We start from the raw sequence: 12,997 nt of genomic DNA, 5'->3' as shown, positions 1-12,997 counted from the left end.
CTTTGTGTTCTTTGCCTGCCTGCCAGGAGGCTGAATATCCTGGCCCTTGAGTCTTGGTCCCAGGAACTTGTCTGTACTCTGTCCTACCTTAGCCTCCCTTTCTCCTTGTCTGTGGCTTCCTTCCCTGCTGTCTCTTTCCTTGTGTCCTCCCTGTCTTTGCATCTGCACCCATGCAGCCCCGTCTGTGCATCTGCACTCTTGCAGCTCTGCCTGGTAGGCCCCCCCAGCCGCTCTGCCTGCTCGGCTCCCCAGCCGCTCTGCCTGCTCGGCTCCCCAGCCGCTCTGCCTGCTCCACACTCCTGAGGCTCCGCCTACTCCACACTCCTGCCTATATCCATACCTGCACCTCCTGTGTGAACAGGTCCAAATCCTGTTCCAACATACACCACTCCCTCCTGCCTACACCTGCTGTGTGAACAGGTCCCTACCTGTCCCTTCTCATACCACGCCAGTCTGCCCAGTGTCTCCAAGCCGTGCCCGCCTGCCCAGTGTCTCCAAGCCGTGCCCGCCTGCCCAGTGTCTCCAAGCCGTGCCCGCCTGCCCAGTGTCTCCAAGCCGTGCCCGCCTGCCCAGTGTCTCCAAGCCACGCCCGCTTGCCCAGTGTCTCCAAGCCACGCCCGCTTTCCCAGTGTCTCCAAGCCACGCCCGCTTGCCCAGTGTCTCCAAGCCACACCCGCTTGCCCAGTGTCTCCAAGCCACACCCGCTTGCCCAGTGTCTCCAAGCCACTCTGGAAAAATTGCACAACAAATTTTAGCATCTATTTTCTCCTGTTACCCTTGTGAAATAAATAAAACATCTGGCGAAAAACATTTTTTGTGGGAAAAAAAAAGTTTTTATTTTCTCGGCTCAACGTTCTAGTTTTCTGAGAAGCACCTGGGGGTTCAAGATGCTTATCACAAAAGTACTTGGGAAGTATAATATCCAAAATGGGGTCATTTGTGGTGAGATTCTACTGTTCAGGCACTTTAGGGGCTCTCCAAACATGACATAGTATCAGCTATTTATTCAAGCCAATTTTGAATTCCAAAAGTTAAATGGCGATCTTTCCCTTCCGAGCCTTGATGTGCGGGCAAAAAGTAGTTTTCCTCCACATATGAGGTATCAGTATACTCAGGAGAAATTGCACAACAAATATTGTGGAACATTTTATCTTGCTACCCTTGTGAAAATAAATATGCGGCTAAAATAACATTTTTGTGGGAAAATGTTTTTTTCATTTTCACGGCTCAACAGTATAAAATTCTGTGAAGCCTCAGAGGGTTCAAGGTGCTCACCACATATATAAATTCCTTGAGTGGTCTAGTTTCCATAATGGGACAATGTGTGTGGTTTTACACTGTTTAGGCATATCGATTCCAGCTAATTTTGCATTACAAAACTCAAATGATGCTCCTTCCCTTCTGAGCCCTGCTATGCGCCAAAAACGTTTTCCACCACATATGGAGTATTGGCATACCACCCAACAAATTTTATGGTGCATTTTCTCTTGTTAACCATAAAAAAGTGGTTTTGTTAATTAAAAAAAAAAAAATATGTTTCAAAATTTGTGCTGATGTGAAATAGACATGTGGGAAATGTTATTTATGAACTATTTTGTGTGACATAACCCTCTGGTTTAAGGGAATAAAAATTAAAAGTTTGATAATTGCAAAATTTTCGCCAAAGTTTCAATATTTTCAGAAATAAACGCAAGTTAAAGCGAACAAATTTTACTAGTATCATTAAGTACAATATGTCACAAAGAAAATCTCAATCACTGGGATACTTTGAAGCGTTTCAGAGTGATTACCTCATAAGGTGACACTGGTCAGAATTGTAAAAAATTGGTCTGCCACGAAGGTGAAAACTGGCTCTGGCGCGAAAGGGTTAAACCAGTTTTGCTTTAGCACTATGCTTTCGGTCAGTGTCTTGTTGGAAGGAGAACCTCCTTCCCAGTCTCAAATCACTGACAGACTAACAGGTTGTCACGACTCAGCTGTCCTTCCCTGTCCCCAACACTAGGGGGTGCACTAGTATGCCCTATTCCCCAGGATACCTCTGAAGTCCAAGATGCCGGGGCCTCCACCCTTGCCTTACCTCCTGAATCAGTCCTCTGTTCCCTTCCCCCACCAAGTAAAATAATGAACATGGAAGAGAGCAGCATGAGAAGCACCTGGTGATTTGTTGGGGATATTTCAATGGAAGGTGGTGGGACTAGCCTCTCATCTGGAAGAGTTGTGCACCACTGCACAACCTTGGCAGTGGGCTTCACGTATACTCCTGCTGTGTGGCTCTGAGATCACTCCTGTGCTGTGCTTCCTGGTGTGGTCACGAGGACATAAGATGCACTCACGTGATACCACTTCACATTCACGTCACCTCAGGTCTTACTCCTGGAGATACTCTATAAAGCCCCAAGCTGCTCCAGCCACAACCCCTCAAGGGGAATTATCAACGTTTTTTGAATAAAAAAAATGTATGTATGTGGTCAATTTAAGGAGCGCTATGGCTATAGAACACACTGCAATAGGTTAGTGGTGAACAACCCTTTTATTAAACTATTAAGCGTTTTGGCAGCGGACCACTACCTTCCTCAGTTGGATTTAAATCCACCCGAGGAAGGTAGCGGTCCGCGGACGAAACGCATAGTGGTTTAATAAAAAGTTTGTTCACCACTAACCTATTGCAGTGTGCTCTACAGCCATAGTGCTCCTTAAATTGTCCACATACATTTTTTAGGTACAAAATTTAGGTACCAAATAGAATAAAAATATTGATCACTTTATTGAACAATTAAAAAATACACAACATATACAGTGCCTTGCGAAAGTATTTGGCTCCCTGGAACTTTTCAATCCTTTCCCACATATCATGCTTCAAACAAAGATACCAAATGTAAATTTTTGGTGAAGAATCAACAAGTGGAACACAATTGTGAAGTTGAACGAAATGTATTGATTATTTTAAATTTTTGTGAGAATTCAAAAACTGAAAAGTGGGGCGTGCAATATTATTCGGCCCCATTAAGTTAATACTTTGTTGTGCCACCTTTTTGCTGCGATTACAGCTGCAAGTCGCTTTGGGTATGTCTATCAGTTTTGTACATCAAGAGACTGAAATTATTGCCCATTCTTCCTTGGCAAACAGCTCGAGCTCAGTGAGGTTTGATGGAGATCGTTTGTGAACAGCAGTTTTCAGCTTTTTCCACAGATTCTCGATTGGATTCAGGTCTGGATTTGACTTAGCCATTCTAACACCTGTATACGTTTATTTGAGAACCATTCCATTGTAGATTTTGCTTTATGTTTGGGATCATTGTCTTGTTGGAAGACAAATCTCCGTCCCAGTCTCAGGTCTTTTGCAGACTCCAACAGGTTTTCTTCAAGAATGGTCCTGTATTTGGCTCCATCCATCTTCCCATCAATTTTAACCATCTTCCCTGTCCCTGCTGAAGAAAAGCAGCCCCAAACCATGATGCTGTCACCACCATATTTGACACTGGGGATGGTGTGTTAAGGGTGATGAGCTGTGTTGCCTTTAAGCCAAACATATCGTTTGGCATTGTTGCTCATGATCATGGGCCTCTTGGCTGCATCTCTGATCAGTCTTCTCCTGGTTTGGGATGAAAGTTTAGAGGCACAGCCGAGTCTTGGTAGATTTGCAGTCGTATGATACTCCTTCCATTTCAATATGATCGCTTGCACAGTGCTCCTTGGGATGTTTAAAGTTTTGAAAATCATTTTGTATCCAAGTCTGGCTTTAAACTTCTCCACAACAGTATCACGGACCTGCCTGTTGTGTTCCTTGGTCTTCATGATGCACTCTGTGCTTCAAACAGAACCCTGAGACTATCACAGAGCAGATGCATTTATACGGAGACTTGATGACACACAGGTGGATTATATTTATCATCATTAGTCATTTAGGACAACATTGGATCATTCAGAGATCCACAATTAACTTCTGGAGCGAGTTTGCTGCACTGAAAGTAAAGGGGCCGAATATTGCACTTTCAGTTTTTGAATTCCCACAAAAATTTAAAATAACCAATAATTTTCATTCAACTTCACAATTGTGTTCCACTTGTTGATTCTTCACCAAAATTTTACATTTGATATCTTTATGTTTGAAGCATGATATATGTGGGAAAAGGTTGAAAAGTTCCAGGGAGCTGAATACTTTCACAATGCACTGTATAATGTCAAAAGACAGGTTAAGGGAAAAATGGGGGTGGGAAAAAAATAAAATAGTGAAACTAGAGGGACAGGGATGAGTGTGCACTTAGTACAGAATATTGTAGATAAAACAATTGATCAGTACCTAGTAAAGAACTACCAGCAAAATATATTACTATTAATAAATATAAAATATATAAAATGATTGTGCTTGATCTGTAAACAATATGTCAGGGAGCGAAACGTGCATTGAAGTAGGTGGAGGGGGCTATGTTGTGCCTATGGTCAGTTCCTGTTTGCCTATTTTTTATTTATTTTTTGATGAATTGATGTAGCAGTTGACCAACTGATCCATACTGATTAGGCATGCATTCTCTTTTCATTAATTTACATGCAAAGCCTAGCTACGTTTTGTGGGAATATGCATGTCTGATACTTCTCTTATACACTATGGTCATAAATATTTGTATATAAATTATTCAATATTCATTATCTCTATTCACTATCCACTAAAAGGAACACAAACAGAATATAACTCCAAGTAAATCAAACTTCTGTGAAAACAAACTGTCCACTTTGGAAGCACTGATTGACAATCTATTCCATTTGCACAACAGCATGTGAAATTGACAACAGATGGAAATTATTGGCAATTAGCAAGACACCCTCAATAAAGGAGTGGTTCTGCAGGTGAGGACCACAGACCACCCCTCAGTACCAATGCTTTCTGGCTGATGTTTTGGTCACTTTTGAATGTTAGTTGTGCTTTCACACTTGTGGCAGCATGAGTCGGACTCTACAACCCACACAAGTGGCTCAGGTAGTGCAGCTCACCAGGATGGCACATCAATGAGAGCTGAGGCAAGGTTTCCTGTGTCTGTCAGAGTAGTGTCCAGAGGCTGGAGGCGCTACCAGGAGACAGGCCTGTACACCAGGAAACGTGGAGGGGGTCTTAGGAGGGCAATAACCCAGCAGCAGGACTGCTACCTCAGCCTTGGTGCAAGGAGGGACAGGAGGAGCACTGCCACAGCAAAATGACCTCCAGCAGGCCACAAATGTGCATGTGTCTGCACAAATGGTTAGAAACCGACTCCAAGAGGATGGTCTGAGGGCCCGACGTCCACAGATGGGGGTTGTGCTCACAGTCCAACACCTTGCGGGATGCTTGGCATTTGCCACACAACACTAGGATTGGCAAATTCGCCACTGACGCCCTGTGCTCTTCACAGATGAAAGCAGGTTCACACTGAGCACATGTGACAGACGTGACAGAGTCTGGAGACACCGTGGAGAGCGATCTGCTGTCTGGAACAGCCTTCAGCATGACCGGTTTGGCAGTGGGTCAGTAATGGTGTGGGGTGGCATTTCTCTGGAGGGCCACACAGCCCTCCATGTGCTCACCAGAGGTAGCTTGACTGCCATTAGGTACCGAGATGAGATCCTTAGACCCCTTCTGAGACCATATGCTGGTGCCGTTGGCCCTGGGTTCCTCCTAATGCAGGACAATGCCAGACCTCATGTGGCTGGAGTGTGTCAGCAGTACCTGCAAGATTAAGGCACTGAAGATATGGACTGGCCCGCCTGTTCCCCAGACCTGAATATGATTGAGCACATCTGGGACATCATGTCTCGCTCCATCCACCATCACGTTGCACCACAGACTGTCCAGGAGTTGGTGGATGCTTTAGTCCAGGTCTAGGTGAAGATCCCTACTGTACAACGCCTGGGTATGCTCCTGATGAGGCGGCAGATGGTCTCCTGAGGGAGGTCGTACAGGCACGTGGAGGCCACACACAATACGGAGCATCCTTTCCTTGTCATGAGGCATTTCCACTGAAGTTGGATCAGCCTTTAATTTGATTTTCCACTTTGATTTTGAGTATCATTTCAAAAATTAGATATCAAATAGATTGGATCAGCCTGTAATTTGATTTTCCACTTTGATTTTGAGTATCATTTCAAAAATTAGATATCAAATAGATGGATAAAATATTGATCACTTTATTGAACAATTAAAAATATTACAAAACATTCATAATGTATAAAGATGGGGAAGGTGAAAAATGGCAGTGGGAAAAATTTAAATGGTTAAACTAGAGGGAGAGGGATTAGTGTGCACTTAGTAGAAAATATTGCAGATGACCATGTAATTGATTAGTACTTGGTAACCATTTTTGGATATAGTGGTTTAGGTCTATATATGTGGGTTTATGCTTAGGCTGTTTCAAATTTGGATATTTTAGGCATTTCATTCTTCTGTAGGTGTGCAGTTTACTCAAGGATATCCCTGTATTTTGCACCATCCAACTTCCCCTTGACTCGTACCATTTTCCATGTCCCTGCTGCCGAAAAACATCTCCACAGTATGCTGCTGCCACCACCATGTTTCATTGTGAGAATGGTGTTCTTGGTGAGAAGAGCTGTGTTGGTTTGACGCCAGCCACAGCGTTTAACTTGGTGGCTAAAAGTTCAATTCTGGTCTCATTGGACCACAGCACCACCTTCCATACATTTGGAGAGTCTCACACATCTTTTGGCAAATTCAAAATGAGCCTTACAATGTGTGTGTGCAAGTAAAAGTTTTTTTTCTGCCCATTCTTCCATAAAGGCTACCTCTGTGGAGTATATGGCTTATTATGGTCATATGGACAGATACTCCAGTCTCTCCTTAAGAACTCTGCAGCTCCTTTCATGGTTACCTTTGGTCTCTGTGCTGCCTCACTGATTAATGCACTTTTTGTCCAGGCTGAGAGTTTTGGTGGGCTTATCTCTTTTGGCAGGCTTGTTGTGGCACCATTTTTTTCCATTTGATAATAATGGATTTGATGGTGCTTCGGGAGATCATCAGAGATTGGATTTTTTTTTTTTTAGTTAATCCAACCCTGACTTGTACTTCAACAACTTTGTCTTGTTTGGTGATCTCTTTGGTCTTCATGGTGTTGTAGGGTTAGTTGTGCCTTTTGCTTACTGGTGTTACAACCTATGTGCCCTTTCATAAAAGGTGTGTACATATTGACAGACCATGTGACACTTAGATTGCACACAGGTGTACTTCCTTTCACTAAGCATGTAACTTATGAAGGCCATTGCTTGCACCAGAAATTTTCACGGGTTCCATAGCAAAAAGGGTCAAACAATATGCACATGCCAATTATTAGTTATTTTATCCCAATTAAATTTAATAAATTTTTATCACTTCACCAACTTAAAACTATTCAGTGCTGATGCATCAGACAAATTTGGATTACAAAAATATTTAAACACAGGTCATAATGTAACAAAATAGCCAAAAAGTGTATACTTTTGCAAGCCACTCTATTTAGTGTAGGGACAATAGCTGCTGGAGAATGTGAAGTGAGTTATAGGCCATGCTGGTGAAAACCCTATCACAAAATAGTTCTTTTCAGGGCTACATCTATTCCATTCAATACTTCTGTTAGCTGCACTATTTAGTGTAGGCACAGATCACTGCTGCAGTAGTGCATTACAGGCCTTAGTGCAAAACCAAAAACTAACAGTCATTATCAGGGCTAAAGCTATTCATTACTAGTCCCAATTAATACTGCTTTTAGCTGTATACCCAATTTAAAATGTGCAAAGCGTTCAGTAAGGGACAGGGAAGTGGACGTGCTACTGAAGGTGCATGAAGAGGCCAAGGTTCAGGTGCAACTGTGCCTGCTGTGGGAGAACAACAAATACGCTCACCCATGACACCTAGCTTACTATTCTATTTTGCAGGGGGTTGCAGGACACCACTCTTGAAGTCAAAATGAAGAGGTGGTCAGTTGGATTTCAGAAAATACTTCCAGTCGGCTTCGCAGCACCACCCAGTCTTCCACACAGTCCAATCTCACTAGCCAAGAGTCTGGACCACATAATCCTTGCCTTGTTCCTCTTTCCTCCCAACAAGCTGAGTCCCAGAACACTTTTGGACATGCTGAGGAACTCTTTACATTTCCATTTATTGATTCTTGCCTCTCGCCCTGCACATTTAAAGAGGAACATGAGGAGATGGTGTGTAATGATGCCCGAATATTACAGGAGCCACAGTCAGAAGAAGACAATGATGGGGTACAGCAATCAGTGTCTTATGAGGTAGATGATGAGGCACAGGTGCCAACAAGTCTTGGTCTCCTCACTTGTAGCCTTAACATCATGAGTGTGGAAGTGGAAGATAAGGTGGTGGACGATGAAGTCACTAAGCCAACCTGTGAAGGTGTCATGCAGAGTGAGAACAGTAGTGCAGAGGGGGAAGGATCCATAGCAACGCAACAGGAAGGGGCAATGGGGTGGCCAAAGGGAGAAGGCAGGCAACCATGTCCACCCACACGAGGCAAAATCCTTGGCCTAGGGTTAGGTGTTCCCCAGTCTGGCGCTTTTTTTTTTTTACTTAAAGAGTGGAAAACAAGAAAACGGTCATTGTAAACCTGTGCTATTGCAACATCAGCAGGGGCATGATCACTACCAGCCCAATCATCACCAGCATGCTCAGGCATGTCATTCAAGCACCCATCTAAGTGGGCTGAATGCCTGGGTCCACAATGTCTGTGAGAGACACCACTGCCTCTTCCCCTGCGCTACCAGCTTGCCAAACCCCTGTCCATCAAGCAGGTGCCAATGCCTACATCCTTAGACCTGTCGTTCAACCTTTGCAAGCACCATCAGCAACCTTATCCACTTCCTTGTCCCAATGCAGTGTTAAGCTGTCCCTACCCCAAGCCTTTGAACATAAATCAGAAATATGCAGCCATGCACCTACAGGACCAAACACCAAAATACCAAATTTCCATACTACTAGCCATAAAAATGTTGCATTTAGACTTGTACACAGGCTTTCCACAAACTCATGGCAGCAGCAGTCCCTCTGTACACACTTCCCAACCACTACTATCTCATTGTGCCGTAAGACTGTACAATATCTTCAGAAATAAATGGAAATGTACCAAAGTAATATCCTCAGGATTGTTGAATTCGCGGCCAAAGTAACGCAATAAAATTGTTTTCCAGAAGGTCTCTCCTGACAGCAGCATGGAGGTTGTTCTATCCTTATAGGGACAGGAAACACACGAAAGGTTAAAAGACCCCTCCCACCCGCACTCACCAGTGATTTTCTAAGTACCATACCAGGATGGAAGCAATTCTTATTTACTGAAATTCTGTACAAGTTAATCATCACAAATACAAAATTTAAAAAGAGGAAATCACTAGGATGGACTCATGGAAACAATATTACCGGTAGGTATAATCCCCGTTTTCCAGGCCGACCCTCCTGACAGCACCATGGAGAATACCAAAGAAATACATCTCTAGGGTGGGGACTGCCTGCTGAACCTTCCAACCAAATTCCATCTGGCTGCCTGCCAGCATATCTAGCTTATAATGCTTACAGAATGTATTTAAGGCAGACTATATAGCTGCCCTACAAATCTGTTCTACTAAGCCCAAGCCCTTTCTGCCTATGATTTTGCTACCGCTCTGGTAGAATGGGCCCTGGGGTATAGGCAATATCTTGGCCTCATATGCTAGGGAGATGGTGGTTGTTATCCATCTAGCTAATGAAGGTTTTGATGCCTTTTTCCCCTTTATTTATACCCACATATCAGATAAATAGATTAGTGTCCTGTCTCCACTCACGAGTGGCCTGTACGTAGTAAATAAATGCCTGCCTAACATCCAAGGAAGAATTTTTCTTTTGTTTTTTTGGGTGCCAGCAGAAGGAGGGAAGTATTATCACCTGATTTAAATTCCGAGAGGAGACTTAAGGCAAAAAAAGTGGTTAAGTTTTAGAACTATACGGTCGTCAAAGATCTGAATATATGGGGTCTGCACTGAAAGAGCCCGAATTTCTCCCAGTTTCTTAGCTAAGGTGATGGCCACTAGACAGACTGTCCTGAATTTGAGTGTTGCGATATTAATACTCTCTACCGTCTCATATGAGGCTTGGCACAGGGCGTTAAGGACCAGATTGAAATCCCATGGCAGGACCGATTTTCTTACTGTGGGCCTTAATCTCTAAATGGCTCTAGAAAATCGTGCTACCCATGGGTGAGATGCCAGGGGGGAAAATAGAAGAAAATACTGAGGGCCGCTATTTGCACCTTTAGCGTGCTTGGTTTCAACCCTTCATTAAATCCTTCCTGAAGGAAATCCAGGTTCTTTGGGATGTCAGGCTGAGAAGAGGATATAGAAGAGCTACCACATTCCAAGCAAAACCTCTTCCAGATTTTATTGTAAACTGCGCAACTGACTTACGGCTGGCATGGATCGTGGAGATAACCTGGTCGGACAGATCCCTAGCTATTAAGATCTTTCAGGATCCATGCTGATAACTGTAGACTCGTCAGATCTGGATGTAGAACTAGCCCTTGAGAAAGCAGGTCTTTTCTCTCTGGTAGCAGGAGTGGGTCTTCCTGGGACATCTTCCTTAGCAAGGGAAACCAGCTTTGCCTTGGCTAAAATGGGACTAACCAGTATTACCAATGCTCCTTCCTCCTCGATCTTCCTGAGGACCTTTGGGATTCTGGCAATGGGAGGAAAGCCGTACAGGAGAGATCTTCCCATACCTGGTTTAGGGAATTGATCTCTTCCGGGTGGGTCTGCTGGATTGAGAAGATAAATTCTTTGGACATTGTCATTATTCCTGGTCGCAGAGGTCCAGTTGGGGGGTTCCTCACTGGTGACATGGGTAACTGAATATTTCCCCATTCAGTTCCCAAATCGGTGGACTGGATTGTTAGTCTTCTCAAGTAATCGGCAACCGTGTTTCTGGATCCTTATAGATTTACTGTTGATACTGACCAGAATCCCTTCTCAGACCAGGCAAATATCCTTGAGGACAGGTCCTGAAGGGGCCGGTGTTTTGGGCCCCCCTGGTAATGAAGAAATGACACAGTCGTCATGTTGTCTGACAATCTTTATATGTCGACTTTGCAAGCAGGCCTGATTCCACTTCAGGGTCTCCACAACTGCGCGTAACTCTCGGAAATTTGAGGACTGGGATCTGGTGTCTGGAGACCAAGCTGCCTGGAAATATCTTCCTTACAAGCTTGCATCTGTGACGATCGTTATGCACGGCGACAATATCCACGGAACTCCTTGACTGAGGTTTTTGGAAACGGTCGACCATTCCAGCGACGTCTTTAATGCCGGAGATAGACTAATCTCTCTGTCCAAGGAAATTTGTTGCCTGTCCCAGGTTGAAAGGATTGCTATCTGTAGTCCTCGTGTGGAACTGACCCCATCGGACTCATGATATGCAAGCCGCTATTGTTCCCAAGACCTTCATTTCCATTCTGATGGAAACCATTCCAAAGGAGCAGCCAGATCTAGCATTTCATCGCTTTCTGCTTCTCCTCTGGAAACTGCGAGATTCTTTGCTTGGAATCCAGAATAGCACCTAGAAACTTCTTCCTGGTTCCTGGTAGTAAGTCTGATATCTCCTGGTTTAGGATCCAACTCAGATTTTCCATTGTAGAAATCACCAAACTGAGCTGCTCTTCTAGTTCGGTCTCTGAACCAAATATCAGCAGAAAATCATCCAAATATTGAACTATGACTGCGTCCCTCAGGTAGGCGACGATCTCGACGACCAGCTCTGTACAGACCTGAGGCGTCGAATCAAGACCAAAAGAAAGGGAGCAAAATTGGAAGTGGTAGCACTTGTTTCTTATTTTTTTAGAGCGAACCGTAGGTACTTTTGAGAACGAAGGTGGATCGGAACATGGTAGTACATGCTCTTCAGGTCTATTGTGCACATCACTGCATCTTTGTCTATGAGGGGGAATGGTGGTCTTTAGAGACTTTATTCTGAAACGCTTGCATCTTATCCACAGATTCAGGGGCTTTCTCCCGACCTTTTTTTGAATGTAAATAGGATTGAACCACTACTCTTGATCTTAAAAGGTCCTTTACATCTGCCCATATAGGGGAGGTGAGGGTTTTGGAAAGGGGATCTGTAACCACAAACAAACCAGTTTCCTGAACCTGATCCAAAATGTGAGGATGGGACTCTACTTTTACACCTTTAGAGTTGTTCCACTGACTAGACTTCACTTTTCCCAAAAATTCCTGCCTCTGGGAGGGGTGGGTCCTCTGAAAAGGGTAGTATGTCTTAGATGTATCCTCAGGAAACCCCTTTATTTTATCGGTGGTATTTTCTAAAATATTATCTAGAACCAGCCCGAACACCCTTAATCCTGAAAAGGTATGGCACTGTTTATTCTTAGACTGATAATCCCCCAACCATCTTCATCCAGATGGATCTACAAGCTCCGTTAGATAAAGAATTGTTTCGGGCTGCAAACAATTGAGGCATTCGCCAAGAACCCTGTTGCAACTCTAAATATGGGAAGACCCTCGAACACATTACTCCTAGAAGTTTTCCCTTTTAGCTGGTCCTCCAGTTGGTCGGTCCATAAGTGCATGAATCTAGCAACTGATGTGGCAGCTATGTTAGTTTTCATAACTACTACTGACACCTCTCTAGCCCTTGAAAAGGAACCTGTCCACTTTCCTGTCCATAGGCTCTCTGAGGCTAGAGGAATCTTCAAAAGGAAATTGAGGTCTTTGACACTAGCCATCGGAACGTCTATTTTCGGGATTTCATCCCAGGTCTTTATATCCTCTAGTCATCTCTCGAGATTTCAAACTTCATCTGCCATTTGAACCAAATGTTTATCCACGTCCTACCACTCTCCCAGAATCATTGCCCAGATGTGGTCGTTTACTGGAAAAACCTGACGTATCTGACCTCAGGCCTCTAAACATTTCATCCTGGACTGACTGAGGCTTTAGGGTTTCTTTAATCTGCATCATGTTTCTTACAGCCCGCAGTAGCTCATCT

General features: G+C 43.9%; 1 protein-coding gene across 5 annotated transcripts in view; it reads right to left on the bottom strand.

Moving 5' to 3' along the window:
* Positions 1-12,997, bottom strand: part of MTG1 (mitochondrial ribosome associated GTPase 1) — a 536,307-nt gene that overhangs the window by 387,534 nt on the left and 135,776 nt on the right. The window lies entirely within an intron of this gene.

The sequence above is a fragment of the Dendrobates tinctorius genome, unplaced genomic scaffold (genome assembly GCF_039654945.1).
Source record: "Dendrobates tinctorius isolate UK_male_01 unplaced genomic scaffold, ASM3965494v1 ptg000184l, whole genome shotgun sequence".
NCBI classification, from domain to species: Eukaryota; Metazoa; Chordata; class Amphibia; order Anura; family Dendrobatidae; genus Dendrobates; species Dendrobates tinctorius.
This window is presented reverse-complemented; position numbering and strand designations above follow the sequence as displayed.